Source organism: Lepidochelys olivacea (genome assembly GCF_965140295.1).
Source record: "Lepidochelys olivacea isolate rLepOli2 genome assembly, chromosome: 7".
Classification (NCBI taxonomy): domain Eukaryota; kingdom Metazoa; phylum Chordata; order Testudines; family Cheloniidae; genus Lepidochelys; species Lepidochelys olivacea.
In genome coordinates, this window is record NC_140417.1 from 47,721,404 (window position 1) to 47,738,317 (window position 16,914).

The window sequence follows — 16,914 nt, forward strand, 5'->3', positions numbered from 1 at the left end:
CTGGGATACACCCCCCATAGATCACAGAGAGCTACAAAGCTGGGAAAATGTCATTCTCACCATTTTTTTATACATGGGAAATTGAGTTTTAGAGAGGTGTTAATTGATTTGCCAAAAGGTCATGCACCAAGTCAGTGGCCAACCTGGGAATACAACCCAGGCCTTCTCACTCCAGTTCTCTGCTCTCTCCATTGGGTCACGATGCCTAAGTTCAGGCAATAGATACAAAATTTTTTGAGTGTGAACTTCCTATGCTTTGAGATTTGGGTCCTGGATGGCAAGTCTCTTCTGGGCCAGCATACTAATGGGATGTTATAAAACCTGCATTGGTGTCCATTAGGTTCCTGCTTGAAATCCTGCCTTTGTTCGCCGTTGGCAAAAGTCTTTGCCACCTGAATGCTATTTGGTGGCTTCTATGTGCAAAGAGGGAGGGCATTGGAATCTGGCTCTTAATTAGTTAATGTCTGAGCAGTGCTCTGTAAATGATAAGTTATTGCGGAGGCTACAGATGGCTGCTCTCCCTAGGAATAAGGCCCAAGACTGGAAACCAAACCTGGGGTCTCCAGGGTGACAGCATAAGTCAGCAGGCTGATTTTTTAAACATTTTCCATGTGAACATCATGCTGGTGCAAGGTGCCAGGTGATTGTACTGGAGACTGAAATGTTCAATTAACCCCCAAAAAAGATATAACCAGGTCTGGCTCCAGGCACCAGCTTTCCAAGCAGGTGCTTGGGGTGGCAATCAGAATGGGGCGGCAATGCGTGTCCCACGGCGGCAATTCGGCCGCAGCTCCGCCGCTGTTGCAGCAGTGGCAATTCGGCGGCGACTGCTTGGGGCGGCAAAATTGGTAGAGCCGCCCCTGGGTATAACACAGTGCAAGCTTCACCCCACCCACAGGCCTTAACGCTGACCTGGAGAGACTGCCTCAAAGAGAGAAGGGATTTGTTCAGTCTCCACACCCTAGTCAATATCTGCTGAGATGCCCATCCAGGTTACCAGTTAAAATGGGATTTGGGGGATGAGGACTCCTGGCTGCTGCAGGCTAGCCTCATAACACACAGACAACTGCATGGCCATCCCTTGGTAATAACTTCCAGGTGCCACTGAAATCTAGTCCTAGCTAGACTTGGTGACCGTGTGAATTCCTGAGCTACCCATCTCTCCTCCTGTTGCGAAGTAGCTATTTTAAGTACTCAGCAATGTTTATACTGACTTCTAGCTAATATGACCTCCAGCACTACCCCCTCCTTATTTTTTCTTTGAGGACCTATTTGAGGATTAATTGGAACAATTAGTTTGCAGCCAAGAGCGCGGAGGCATTTTCAGTTCTAATTAGAGCAAGGAGCAGCTTTAGCCCAATTTTCAGGAAAGCACACACAGGTAATAGAGGAGCCCTCCTCGATTAGCAAAGAGAATAAAAGGACAGTGTGTTAGCTGAAAAGAGGAGCCCTTATGAATAGGGAAGAAGTACAACCTGGTGCTTAGAACAGGAGACTGGGGAGGGGAGCCTGGATCTGGGTTCTACTCCCACCTATGTCATAGGCTTCCTCATGTGGCCATAGCAAATCACTTCCCTTCCTGTGTCTGAGTTTCTGCATATGTAAAATAGGGATACTAATATTTACTTACCCCTGTAAAGTGCACTGAGATCCTTGCAGGAGAGGTCCCAGTTGTTGTAACTGACCCCACAGCTGGGTATTTCTGTAAGGATTGTGGTGCACCCACCCAACTGAGACGTCTAGCAGTGTGCTCTGTGTACCATGGGCTGAGAGACAAATGCTGTTGGCACTCCAAGCATGAGGCTCTGGCTGGGAGTGAGTTCCTATAAACCCACACAGAGTTTGAGCAAACCCCCTTTACTAGTGCTGCCAAAAACTAAAATGGGCAAATACCCTTGGCACAAGGACATTAAGTTATTAACCCAAGAGTTCCTAGCCCAGTCCCTAGGGGCAGCCCAGCACAGGGGTATGAATGGAAACAGTCTCCCATCCTGCTGCTGTGCAGGTGCAGTTGCCCCACCTATTATGAAGATTTGTGTTTGTTACAGGAGTGACTAAGAGCCAGCCAAAGGTGGGGCTCTACTGTGCTAGGTGTTGTACAAACACAGAATAGGAAACAGTCCCTGCCCTGAAGCACTTACAGTCTTCCTGAGTGCAGACCACGGTACTATCTACTCCTGCAGGCACTGCCGGCTCCCTGCCCAGCTTTCGATCCAGCTTTTAAGCTGCTGACTGGCCAGCTCCCATGGTGCTGCTCCTGCCACGTGCAGCCTCTGATGCTCTCCTGAGCCTGGCCCCCTCTGATGTCAAGATATTACTGCCTTTTCCTGCACCCTAAGGATTATGGAGCACTTTGCTGGCTAGACATTGAACTGGGTAAAACAATGTCCTCCAGTGGGTAGATCCTTTCCCTCCAGCTCAGGAGAGAAGGTGCCCAATAATGAGAAGGCCGGTTCATTACAGTATGGGTGAAATCTGGCAGAGCAGTGGAACAGAAGAAATGAGGCTCAGTTCAGTGAATTAACTTGCCCAGCAGTCAGTTGTGGTTCACAACATTTTACAATATGGCCTGTGACTGCCCTCATGAATATGGGGATGCACATCTTAATCTGAGCCGGGCAACTCACCTCAGGATAGAAAATTGCATGCTGGGGCTCGTAGTCTCGGCAGGTCACATTTGTTTCCCATGTGGGCCAAGCCACTCCATTTAGTACAAATCAGCCACAGCCTTGATCTTTGGGCAAGATGGCAATATGGCTGTTGGGCAGGGCAAAATATAGATTCTCCTGCTCCCAGGCATGGAAGATAAGAGTCACCTGAGCACATATGTGAGAGGAGAACACGGTAGCTAAAATTAGTAGGAAGAACAACACATCAATGTGTAAGTGTATCTAAGGGAATCCTTGGGGGAAGGTTACTGTAGGATATCTGCAAAATGAGGCAGGGAAGACCAATATGGAAGATGTGAGAGGGACAAGAATAAAGGCTTTTCAAAAAGGATGATGATGGTGCCAAAATAAAAAAATTGCAAGCATGCATGGATGATGAAGGCATCAGTGGGCTTTATTATTACTATTTATTTATATTCCAGTAGCACCACTCATGACCAGGGTCCCACTGCGCTCAGCACTGTCCAGGTACAAGCAAAGATGGTCCCTGCCCTGAAGAGCTTAAAGGCTGGGAAATCAGCTTGGTGCTAACAGCATTTTAAAAATGTAGATCCAGTAAATCACCAGGCCTGGATGGTTTGCATTCCAGTGAGTTATGGGAGCACTGAGAGGTTCCGGCTGCTGGCGGCCATATTCACCCTTTTCCTGATGACAGTGCTGGGGTCAGAACATGACTGCAGGCAGACATGTACCCTTGACATCATCCACAGAAAAGCATTGGAATTTCTTGGGGAGCAACAGATATTGTGTTCCTTGTCATCAGATCTTTTAATAACACTTCTTCTAGATCTCCCTAACGGCCACTACTTTGCTAGTGAACATATTGTGTGCAATGGGGCATATCTACCCTGGGATATTGTAGAGATGCTGCAGGCAGGAAGCAACAGACCAGCCAGTATGAGCATAACAGCATGTTGCTAGCTATCCCTGCTGCATTAGGGAGTGGTTCATGTTAGTCTGTCTTTAAAAAGTGTAGGAAAGGAGTACTTGTGGCACCTTAGAGACTAACAAATTTATTTGAGATAAGCTTTTGTGAGCTACAGTTCACTTCATCGGATGTAGCTCATGAAAGCTTGTGCTCAAATAAATTTGTTAGTCTCTAAGGTGCCACAAGTACTCCTTTTCTTTTTGCGGATACAGACTAACACAGCTGCTACTCTGAAACCTTTAAAAAGTGTGATGAAGTCTAGCTTCAGTTCCCAGTAAGATTATGGGGCCTGATTCTGATAACGCTGCCACTGGATGGAGTCACTCCTGGTTTACCCCAAAGTGAGAGTGGAATTGAGCCCCATGGAATCTCTTATAAAAAGCAGTTTGATGGAATAGGCTGAAGGGACATGATTTATACATGAAAAAAACCCAAGAGGATGGTATTTAAAATAGATCACTCCAGACCAACGTCACCTCTCTCTCCGAGTGTGTCAGGGAGGTTTTTGACAAGGGGAATATAAGTGAGGGTTCTGTCTACCTCGACTTCAGTAAAGCCATTGATAAAATAATTCACCAAAGGGCTGGAGTCTTAGACTGATCACCCTGAACACAGAGCTCCAGTATATGAAAGCTAATGGGAGCAAGCAGAAGTAATTAAATTACATTAGGTTGCAGTGGACAAAGGTCAATAGTAAAGTCCCCAATGGGTTAGTACTAGGGTCACTGCTTTTCAGCTCACTTATAAGTGACTGCAAGGCAGCATCTGCAGAGCAGCAACTGTTGAATGATACTTGATACTGTTAATTCAAAAGTAACGGATAGATGTCCTTCAGAGAGCTTTAAGTATGCTAGGAGGACTGGGCTGGAAAATGGCTATGGAAGGAAAGGTGGGTAGATGTGAAGGGAAGCACTTGAAATCCAAAGATCAAGCAGCAAATTACACAGTGAGTGCAGGATGAGGAAATCGAGTGTCCTAGCAATGCAAGGGGCTTTCGATGTCATGTAGGTGGTAACTACAGCAGAGCAAAGAGTGTGTGTGTGGGGAGAGATTCTGCAAATGTCCATCCAAAAGGGAAAAAAGAGAGCCCGGGGAACTACAAACTGGTCAGCCTCACCTCAGTTCCTGGAAAAATCATGGAAACCATTTTGAAGCACTTGGAGGAGAGGAAGGTGATCAGGAACATTCAACATGGATTCACCAAGTGCAAGTCATGCCTGACCAACCTGATTGCCTTCTATGATGAGATAACTGGCTCTGTGGATATGGGGAAAGCGGTGGGATGTGATATATCTTGACTTTAGCAAAGCTTTTGTTACGGTCTAAAGTATGGATTGGATGAATGGACTATAAGGCGGATAGAAAACTGGCTAGATTGTTGGGCTCAACGAGTAGTGATCAATGGCTCGATGTTTAATTGGCAGCCAGTATCAAGCAGAGTACCCCAAGGGTTGGTCCTGGGATGATTTAGTGGCTGTTGGTCCTGCTTTGAGTAGGGGCTTGGACTAGATGGCCTGCTGAGGTCTTTTCCAACCCTAATCAACTATGATTCTATGAAATGTAAATGCTAATCTTGACCGTATTCACTTCCTGGGAAGATTTGGGGCACTTTACCCCTGTGCAGAGGGGCTGCATTATAAGCCCTTACACCCCACTTAAGTCCAGAGGCTGGATTTTCTAATGCTGAGCACCAAGTTGAGGTCCAGTTTTCCAAAGAGCTCGGCACCCAACATGCACACAACTTGCTGAGCTCTTCTGAAAATCTGGCTCATGCTGCACTCCTGCCTGGGCATGAATATCACCCACAAAGTGAGTTTTATGCTTAAGTCTTCCAATGTGAAAGAAAGGCTCAAACTGTATATTCAGGTGTAATCTGTGAATGGGACAGGATGGAGGAGGCAGCAGGGGCTGTAACGAATGAACAAAGGGTTAACCTCAGTTCAGCTTTCTGCTCCCTTTGCACAGGTGCACAGAGAAAGGGCTGTGAATTGGGGACAGAGGGAGAAAGATACTTTTGGGAAGGGAGCTCTCCATACTCAGCATTGTAGGACTGCCCCAAGCCCCACGCTGGGGGATTTCTCTGCTTGTTTGTGGTCATTTCTTTTCTTATTCCAGACACCAGCTCCTGAGGGAAAGATCTTGCTGACTGCACTTGTTTTCTGCAGAGCCATTTCCCCAGTTGACACTGAAATTTGCAATTCACTCTGTATTGGTTGGATGATTTATATAACCAATGAGGAAACAGAAATGACAACACAAGACTTGTTTAACTAACCAGAAGTCAGTTACCTCTGACTGGGGTTAGACTGGAGGACCCTTGCACTCCCTTCTACCCTTATGAGTCTAGGATCCAAGTGATTCTGAACTCAGATTTCAAAGACCACAGATAAACTGGGCATAAGCTTTGGTTTGTTTTTTTTTTAGAAAAAAAAATACCGGGGAATATAATGAAAAATTCTGAGAATTTAGCTAGCCCCTTGCAAACATTTCAGGAACAGAAAGGGAGTCAACTTTTGACAAATGAATTATTTGTTATGCATTATTTGCTCAGCTCTAACAGGAGTGTGAAGTAGGGTGGCCAGGTTCCCAGTTTTCAACTGGAAAGTCTGGTCGAAAGCGGGACTTGACAGCATCCGGTCCGATCTACTGATTGGAAACCCAAAGTCTGGTTACTGTGGGCAGGGGAGGCGCAGAGTCATCACCCGCACCAGCCTCTGCTCAGCCAGGGCCACCTCTTAAATGCATCGAGCGGCTGGAACTCCCAGCCCTGGCTCTGCAGGCGAGTCTCTCCTGGTCCTGACCCATTCAGGGAGCACAGGAGAGGTGAAAAGCAGTGAACAATGGAGGGAGAGGGAAAGAGGCGTGAATGGGTTGTGGGCCTCAGGAGGATGGGGAAGAGGCGGGGTAGGGGTGAGGCCTGGGGGGAAGGGGTGGGGAAGGCCTGGTCTTCAGGGGGAAGGGGCAAGGAAGGGGAGGTTCTGGCACTTCTGCTGGAGTGTCCAGTTTTTAAATATTACAAAGATGGCACACCTAGTGTGAAGATATGAGTGCATTGCAAGGAAGCAGTGGGTTCAGTGGGTAGAGCACTAGCTTGGGCTACAGGAGACCTGGGTTCTGTTCCTGGCTCTGCCACTCACCTGCTATATGACGTTGGGTAAGTCTTGTCCCTGCTCTGTACCTCAGTTTCCCCACCACCACCTCTTCAGGACAGCAGTTATCTCTCACCATGTCTCTGTATGATTCCTAGCACAGATCTTGATTTGGCCCTCCAGTTGCTTCTGTAATCAGGGGTCGGCACCACCATGTTGCACGACGGACACTTGACAAAATTACCATACTTAGTGACGGACATTGGGGTTGGGGGTTATGTCATTCAGTCATTCCACTTTTTGAAAAATTACCACAGACCTCAAAATTTTTACCACAGACACCTGTGTCTGTGTACGGTCACGTTGCTGACCCTTGACTGTAATATAAATAATAATTCTTCACTTATAGCTAAGAAAGCCAGTAGCATTCTAAGGGCTGGTCTATACTTGTTCCTGAATAACTCCATGTGTAGACAAGCCAAAAGTCCCTCTAGGGCTTGGGAGCAGTTCAGTCTTCATGATCTATCTTAGCCCCTCTGCAAAGGCTGCCAATCGCAATTTGGATACAATACACCACCCACTCATTTCAAATTGACAATGAAATGGAAATGACTTTCCACTCACAATTAACCTGAGCTGGTTTCAAACCAGAGACCTAAAGATGAAAAGGTCCACTGTTTTTTTTCCCCCCTCCCAATCCATCCTCTGAGTCATCTAGTCCCCCAGTAGTGAGCTTTAGTTCTGTCGCAGCATCTCCCACACAATGATTACAGTCAGGGCTCTCTGGATGGATTTGGTTACTGAGCGTGCTAGAAAATGGACAGTTACTGCCGTGCTTTTATTTCCAGCTATTTTGAATTTCTATGCAAGAAGCTTATTTGCCTTGTTGTAAGTGGCTGGTTTTCTTGTATGATGTCTCTTTTTTTCCTCGTTCTTCTAATGGGCTGTTTACTAAACTGACGTTTCAGCAACATTCCCATTATTAGTTATGATGCCAACAGAGGTCTCAGTAGTGGGTGAAATTTAAATTGGGTTTGAAGAGTGTTCAAATAATTCAGCATTTTACTTTCACTCCGTGGTTTCATTTCCATAGTGTATGATTTAGTTATTCACATCTTAGTTACTGCATTGCCATTGTTTAGCAAAGATCTTGTTTTCACTGAGACCTGACTCAGACACTCAGCCAGCTTTATGTTGTCTGCAGTAGCTAGCACCAAACTAGCATTTTGTGTTCTGGGTTCCTGTTTGATGTTATAAATCGAGTCACACTAGCTAGTGCTAGAATCATTTTTGCTTTATCCCACTCACAAGGAAATGCTTGCACTACAAAAGGACCTATTTTTATGTATAAAGCCACCAAATGTGTTCTGCTCTGCTGGAGTTTATAAAGGCACAGTGTCTTGAATAGGGCTCTACTTTTTCTTCCAAGGACCTACAATGACTAATTAAAACAGGGTGCAAAGGATGAGTCAGTCCAGGCCTATGTTCTAAAGGGGTTCTGCACACTTTACAGCTCTCCTTGGGCCGTATACTGTATACTGGGCTGAGCGCTGATCCCTTGACAACACCCTGGCAGCACAAAGGAGCCTTAAAACTGTCTTAAGCAGACAGCCGAGGGTGCCCCTGGTGCAGGAGGCGTTGGGTGGGAATTTTATGAGAATATGGAAGGATGAAATATTCTGTGCTCCATTGATCCCCAGCCAGCATAAAAGCACCTGGGGATCTGTTTAAATCTGACATTTTATAAACTGAAATAAATTATGTTGGGGTCAAATCCGCCTCTGGTTGCTCCATGCTCACCGTTTAAAACCACCACACTAGGTGCACAAAGCAGAGCTTTGCCAAAGCTGAGGATGTGGGTTAATAGATGCAAGTGGATTTGTGGCTCTACATTCTTGCTCTAACATTTAACCTGTACATCCTATTGACTGGTGGCATCTCAGCACAGCAAGTGCCAGTCCAGCTAGTCACCCCATTTCACATCTGATCCTGTAGGGTGACACATCTGAGGTTTAAAAGAGTCACTGTCAAATATTTCCCCCAAAAGAATCAGATTAGCAGTAAATATCAGTGATGGGTTGAGGTTAGAGCAGCGACACCAGGAGTCAGGACAGCTGGAATCTGTCCGCAGCTCTGCCAGAGACTTGTCTTGTGATGTTAGGCAGATCACTTCCCTGTTTTGCAAGTGGGAGCAGAGACACAGGGTGAGGGCCTACAGTGGGAAGCTGAATTCATTAACTCATGCTGATGAGAGGGAAGGAAATTCCAAGCAGCAGCTGGTTTCGTCAAATCAACTCTTTTCCAAGTCAGTTTCAAAAAGAACAAAGTGAGGCTACTGACCAGTGGTAGTAGAGCTGTCGCCATTGCACCTTTGTTCGCGCTGGGACAAGACACCACTCTCAGCGTGGTGAAGGTTTGCACCACTGTAAGTGTAACCAACTCTGCTTGGGCTAAGAGTGGGGTCTGAACCTGGGGCATGCATCGTTAAAACAAAGAGCTGCTGCCACTGGAGTTAAAGGAGTAACTCTATTCGCTGGTAGCTGTAGTGGGCTCTTATCGTCCAGTCATTTGAGGGGGAACAACGACTGTGTTGGGGTGTGTTACACAAGAAAATGTCACTGCATCAGGATGTAATGTGGTTATAGCGTATCACACTGTCACCACATGGCTAATTCATCACATCCTGGAGCAGAGGCAACTTAGCCAGTGCAGCATCATCACAGGAGGATGTTATGTTGGCCCCACAGGTCTCTTGGGTGCGTCAATCGTCCTCCACCTCCACCGAAGGTGGAGACTGAGACTGTCCTGAGGATGGGGGGCAACTCAAAGTCAGTGATGCTGATAAAGGGACCTATGAAAGAAAGAAAACTGACCCGATCATTTGGATTCTCAGCTTGGCATTCTTCCCCCCAACCACCCCGCATCTGTTCTATTATAAATGAATGCTGGAACTGGAAAACGTAAATGTTATGGGCTTCATTCCCCTTTCATTTTACACTGGTGTAAATTAGGAGGAATTCTATTGAAGTCAATGGAGGGGGTAACATCTTTAACAGTAAGACCAAAACCAGGCCCCCATATGCTGATAAAGACCTATGTTTTAACCTTTACATTAACACAAAGGCTATCGCGAGCTATTAATAACATGCATTTCATTTTAACTGGAAATTTCACCCAATAGCCTAATTAAGAGCTAATTCACACTTGTGGAGAAAAGGAAGTGATTTGATTTACAATATCATATGCGATTAAATCACCAGGAGAGAAAGAGGAGGAGTGGGGGAGGAGGGACTTTAAAACCTCACCATTTTGGGAAAAATGAAAGCTTTCTAATTACAAACCCCGCACCCCTGTGTTTTGCAGATTTAAAGGGGACCCTCTGACTTTTATTTATTTGCCTAAAATACTGTTGTTGTTTTTTTCCATCTTGCAATCTCGCTTTGAAATCCAATGTGAACTTTCTAAGGTACCTAATGATCCATTCTATTATCCCCCAGGACAAAGCTAGTTTCAGCGATTTCATGGAGAACTGGTTTAGAAAATACCCTTTTTCTCTCTTGCGGTCGCCTAGGCCGTTGAATCATTTTGATATCTGGAGACCTCTTTTCTTTGCAACACTATGGTGAAGTTAATAGTCAAAGCAAGCAAGAAAGACCTGGGGTGTGTGTGTGTGTGGGGAGGGGGGGAGATAGAGTCACACTGTATGTGGCCTATGCAGCTTGTGTATTTAAAGCATCTCTATAGAATAGTTCCATTTAGAGCCAGAGATGAGATTTGATTGTCAGATGCTTTTAAAAGCAGTTACAAATGCATAGGGTTCCTTCTACCCCATCTATATATAGAGAGATAGATTAGATGCAGAGATATAGAGCGATATGGATGTGGTAGAAGGAACCCTATGCATTCATGTATATATATATATGTAGTACTCTTTTCTTTAAAAAACCTCTTTTTCTTATTGATTTTCATTTTTCAATAAATGTAGTTACAAACTTAGACTTGAGAAAGTATTAACCAATACAAACCACAAATATCAAGGGGTTTATAAAACAGATCGTTCACAGATCCTGTGCGTGAACTCAAAAGGATACAGTTCAGAATCTAATAAACCTTTGCAATTTATATTCCTTCGCACTGATAGTCACGAATGCCTTTCACCTGTGGGTAAGCATTTTAGAAGACTGGAAAACTGAGGCTCAGATCCTCAAAGGTATTCAGATTTTGATTTCAGTGGGAGTTAGGTGAGTAACTCTTCAGGGATCTGAGACTAAGGGACTTGTCCCAGGTCACACAGCATCATAGTCAGTACTAGAACGCAGCATGACAGCAAACAGAGAGCTGCACGTGTTGTGATTTACTATCGTTTGGCGGGGGTGCTGGGTGCTCCACGCACACACGCACACTTGCCATGCAGCTTTGTAAACACCTTCTTTATCTGCATGCAGTGCTTAATTTGTAAAGAAAGAGGTGCTGGGGCTGAAGCAGATTTTTTGTTACTTTCATAACTAATGCGGCAAGCCCAGAAGTGCCAGGCCTATGAATTGCCAAGCCCAGAGGTGCCGGGACTCAGCCCTGGCAAGCCTTGGCACTGGCTGCATGCTTTTTAATGCCAACTGGGATGACCAGATCACAGGTATTTTTCTGTCATTTGGGAAAAACCTGAGCTCTTGTACTGAGGAGATCAAAATGAGATAGGGACAGAGAAGGGTTTGCAGGAAAGGAGCACTGAGAGATTTGGGGGAGAGAAATGGAGACCTCAGATTTGGGAGAAGAAGGATTTTTGAAGTGGCAGAAAGGATTTGGGGACAGGACAGGGAGGATTTGAGAGAGGCAGTAGGGCCAGGAGGTTTGTGGGCAGAGAGAGGATTTGTGGGAGGAAAGCACAGATTAGATTTTCCCATCGTCTTTGGAGTAGAAGGCTCTCTGGGACAGGTGAGATGGGATGAAATGAGGGGTGAGGGAATGACGGAGAGAGAATGAGGAGGAACAGAACATATTTTCAGCAAAAATAACCTGGTCTTATTTGAAGTACCTCAAAATAGCAAAGGATTCACCACGTTCAACCTAGATTTTAAATTCCAGGGGATGATGTCCCCCTTTCCCTCTTGACCAGGTACCCTCAGCACTCCCCCAAACTGGACAAAAGATAAAGGTGCAGCAGCTGCCTGAATGTAATGAGGAAAAAGCCTGCTGGCAGGCTAGACTGGGTGCCAGATGTACTGAATTACTTAATGGTGGGGAGGGAAGGAAGTTGGCTTTTATATGGGAAGCAACAGTGTGCAAATTGGCTTTTTTAATATGATACAGAAACTGCACAAACCTCTGCTTGGGGAACATGAAGAGTCTGACTTTAAACCCACGACCAGAGGAGCACTCTGATTTAGGGCTGCTGCAGCTTGGCTTGACACCTACCACTTGCCCCTTGAGGGGAAAAAACAAGTGCTGGAATGAGTTAATGACAGACTGTCAGTCCATGTTGCTGCAGGCCGCCTTTCTGATTTGTCATGCTCTCATAGGTTTAGCTCTTGTTGCAAGACTGTATGCGTGTGTTTGTTTGTGTGTGTGTGTGTCCGTCCTTCCAAGATTAAAGACACGTGAATTCTGTGATTCAAACTGTTGAGAAATTGTAATTTTATTTTTCACACACCAAGTTATTTTGATTTCATTCTATTCAGATTGGGAAGGGTATGGTGGAAGGATGGTCTAGTGGTTAGGGCACAGGCCTGTCACTCACAAGACCTATGTTCAGTTTTCTGCTCTGCTACAAATTTCCTGGGTGACTAGGGTTGCCAACTTTCTAATGGCACAAAACCGAACTCACCTTCCCCTCCCTTGCCTCACCCCTTCTCTGAGGCTCTCCCCCCTGCTCACTCCATCTCCCCTCGCTTCAGCACTTGCTCTCCCCCACAATCACTCACTTTCATTGGGCTGGGGCAGGGGGTTGGGGTGCAGGAGGAGGGTGAGGGTTCCGGTTGGGGGTGTGGGCTCTAGGGTGGGGCCAGGAATGAGGGGTTTGGGGTGCCTGAGAGGGCTCCAGCCTGGGGCTGGGGAGTGGGTGCAGGGGGGTGAGGACTCCACTCCGGCTGGGGGTGCAGGCTCTGGAGTGGGGCCAGGGATGATGGGTTTGGGGTACAGGAGGGGGCTCAGAGCTGGGGTAGGGAGTTGGAGTGTGAGGTGGAGTGCGGGCGTGCAGGCTCCAGGAGGATGTTTGGGTGCAGGAGGGGACTCCAGCCTGGGGCAGGGGGTTGGGGTGCGGGAGGGGATTTGCATTATAGGCAGGGGAATACAAAACACAATACCGCCATTTTGATTGGGAAAACATCTTAAAACATTTCTAAGACAGAATGGCTGTAAAATCTGTGGCATTTACAAACTACATGATGTTGTGATGTGGCAGAAAAGATTTTATAACTTCTCATAAGTAATGCAGCCACCCCAGACTAATGTCTATGAAGTGCTTTACACAACTTCATTAGGTGTTTCCGATGTATAATTAGGCTCGTCAGGATTATTCTGGGTAAAAGTTGGCAAACGCTGTTTGTTCCCCACACACACAGCAACCAACGAAAAACTATTTCCATCTGTAATATTTGAAATTTACAGATAGGCACAGTAAGAAAAATGCTTCTTAAGAACTTATGACTGTTTGATTTAAGGAGAGTTACTCGGTATATTTTGACGTGATATTGACAGCTTGTGTCTGAATGGTGCTACACTTTAACTTTTTGAAGCTCAAGGTCTATTGTCATTAAATTATTATTGTCTGAACCCTTCCCCCCAGAATTTCCCACAGCTAGGAAAATTTAAATTGATCAAAATAAAAATAAATGCTTAAAACCCATAATTTTGCACAACTGTGAAAATTTAAATCGATATCATTGAAAAATACATAAAAATAAACATTGATATTAGTCAAAATTATGTTTTAAACATTGATTTCTGCCAAGTCTATATATAATTCTTCCAACCAGGTAGCTGTTTGTATTCCATTTGGCATTTGAACATAGTACTGAAATGCTGACAGTGTTGCTGTGGGTATGTAATATCTAGCTGACTCATGGGTGTTTTTGTGCTAGAATTTGGATCCTTGTGAAAAGAACACTTTTTGGGGAGGGGTTTACAACACATGGGGAGTGTTTAAACAGTTGCTCTTTGGGTCCAGACTTGAGCCCTCAGTTTTTACAGCGTGCTTTGTTCCATCTTTCCTGCTGAATAATACTGCCCTTAGCCATTTCACAAACTGAAACATACAATAATCACTTATTTTTCATACATTTTAAGGCCAGAAGAGACCATTAGATGACCTAGCCTGACCTCTATTTAATAGAGGCCAGAGATTTATCTTTGTATTGAGCTCAATAAAAACTGAACGGCAACACTGCCAGCCGCCACTGAGAGCAGGGGCTCAAGGGGCTCACGGTGCTGCATGAAGCTAAAAATCATCTGGGGGCTGGACAGAATCATCTTGTGGGCCAGATCCAGCCCATGGGCCATCAGTTGGACCAGCCTGAGTTCTAAGCGATCATCTACCTAACTGGAAAGAACGTTATTAGGAATGGCAGAAGTTTTGCTGAAAGACCAGGAAACCAGTGGATAACCTGGCTCTTCCCAAGCGTCATACCAGAAATGATATGGCGCATAAGAAGAAATAGGGCAAGCACATATATTCTGAATAAAAGCAAAGAGAGTGGCAGCATTCTGCGTCAAGTGCAGGAGCACGTGTCTGTGAAAACAATTTAAAATGAGCAAGTTCTCTTCATGCCTGGGGCCAAATTCTTCTCTGGTGCCATTCCTTTTGAAGTCAGTAAAGCTACACCATGAATGAAGCTGGCCCCTTGGTTTCTAAAGACGTTATATGTACTGTTTCCTGTTAGTTAAGGAATTTAATGTCATCCAGTGAGTCTCCCAAATCCATGTCCCACCTCAGAATGCTAGATTTTGCATCTAAATAATTATGTAAGGGGACGGTTGTTGACAAATGTCAGCTTTCCCTTGCCTACTACCTTGCATCTCCCTAGGGCTAGAATAACTTTCCCTCGGTATTCAGAATAGCAGCTGTGTTAGTCTGTATTCGCAAAAAGAAAAGGAGTACTTGTGGCACCTTAGAGACTAACAAATTTATTTGAGCATAAGCTTTCATGAGCTACAGCTCACTTCATCAGATTCCGATGAAGTGAGCTGTAGCTCACGAAAGCTTATGCTCAAATAAATTTGTTAGTCTCTAAGGTGCCACAAGTACTCCTTTTCTTTTTCCCTCAGTAATTCCCCCCATGCAGAGGGCCAGCAGAGGCCTAGGTGCCACTCAGATCCCAATTAAACGCCCTAAATACCATGCAAGGGATGCCTCGTCATGCGCTGGGCCTCTGCACCAGGGCGAATTTCACCCTGAGTTATCCTGCAGTCTGCCGCTTTGAAATGTAGCATGAATATTTTTTATATTGTATAGCAGATATGGATAGCATACCTCCCATATCCTGCATGTCTGGGGAGGGGGAGGGATGGGGCCACTTTGGGGTCAAAGCAAGCCTTTGATTTGGATTACCATAAGTTTGGACAAAGAGGCCAGATGGCTCTCATGATATGAGCTCTCCAGCATTCCAGCAGAGGCCCTGAAGCATGTTGCTTCACTTCACAGGACTACATCTTGGGGCATCCTTTGTGTGAGCACCTGGGCTCTGTTTCTCTTGTGCTGTTCATGCTGGTGCCCCACAGGTACCTCTTTGCCTTCTTCACCACTGTTCTTACACTGTCCACTCCAGAAACTCTGCACATCGCTCTGCGGTGGATGTTATTTCCCTCTTGAACTCTGTTCAGACACACACTGGTTCTCCCTGACTTCTGGTAAACACAGCAGTTACTTCTAAGGTGCCACAAGTACTCCTGTTCTTTTTGCAGATACAGACTAACACGACTGCTGCTCTGAAACCTGACATTATTATGTTTCTATTAGCACTGAGTGCACTCTTTTTTCCCCTGTTCTGAAACACTAATATCTGGCATGAAACAGTCTCATACATCATCGGCCAAGAAGCTCAGGTTGAAGAACACTGGATAAGAAGAGTAAGCCTCTAAAGTCAGAATGTGTATTAGCTATTATCATCTGTTTACTCTTAATTACCTCCTACCCTTATTTATCTCACTTTAATGGTATGTCAGCCAGCATTTTCCATCCTCTCACTCAGGGGCTGAATCTAAAAGGAAGGTAGGCACCTATGTCAGTTACAGGCATGTTTTAGCCATGCAAAGCCAGATTCTACTTGGATTTACACAGGTATAAATCCAGGCAAACTCCATGGGATGACTTCAGATTTACACTGGTTTAGCTGAGTGCAGAATTATTAGCCCTTCTGTTTGTGAACCAGGTACCTCTTCCAACCTGCTCCAGAACAAAATCCTTACACTGGGCCATCCAAGGAGAGTCTGGTCTCACTTCTGCTTGTAAAGCAAGAGTAACTCCATAACAGTGTCAAACCAGTATAACTGAGAAGGGAAAAGGCCCATTGTGGCTAATCCTGCCCAGAGTTGTCCACTGTGCCCAGAAGATGCATAATCCACTGGGATGGTGTAGATCACTCTCCCCTACCCCTTTGGAGCTGTGGTCCAACTATGCATGCTGGTACAGAGAGGGGACAGGGCCATGGGCCCTTTTGCATGATTTGCTAACCAGAGGCAGGGCCTATCTTGTAAATTTTAGCCTAGCCATTAGAGCACTCACCTGGGATGTGGGAGGCCAGGGTTCAATTCCCCCTCTCTTCCAGAGGGTGGGAGGGGATTTGACCAGGGGTTCTCCTAGCTCTCCTGAAAGTGCTCTAACCACAGAGCTATGGGATTTAATATGATGTGGGTCTGCATCAGTCTCTCCTGTTGAAGCTCTTCCATGGTGGATAACTAATGAAAGTGTGATTGGAGCTTGGAGACTGGACCCAGGATCTCCCACCCTCCAGGCAGGGGCCCTAACCAGTCTCACTTTCTCTCTGGCCCAACGACTCGTCCACCGTGAATAAATACTTAACTAGTCATTGGGGACAGAGAGAAGGAGACAGAATGAGAGTGACGGAGGCTACACCAGGCAGCGCTTGTTTGCTCAAGCAGACTATAAAAAGGCTTGAACATCTCTCACAGAGGCAGATGGAATTAGGGGCTGAGCAGGAGAAAACCCTAGGAACAGGGAAGGGAGGCGATGGCTTTAGGCTGAGATTTACTCCAATGAATTCAATGGTACAAGAGA

At 45.6% G+C, this 16,914-nt stretch overlaps 1 protein-coding gene across 1 annotated transcript in view; it reads left to right on the forward strand.

Annotated features, from left to right (window-relative positions):
• Nucleotides 1-9,088: 9,088 nt before the first annotated feature.
• The window catches only part of CACNA2D2 (calcium voltage-gated channel auxiliary subunit alpha2delta 2), a 598,918-nt gene continuing 591,092 nt past the window's right edge, over nucleotides 9,089-16,914 (forward strand). Inside the window, exon 1 of the mRNA XM_084635197.1 lies at nucleotides 9,089-9,111. The gene's annotated coding sequence lies outside the window, so the exon portion shown is untranslated. The remainder of the gene's footprint in view (nucleotides 9,112-16,914) is intronic.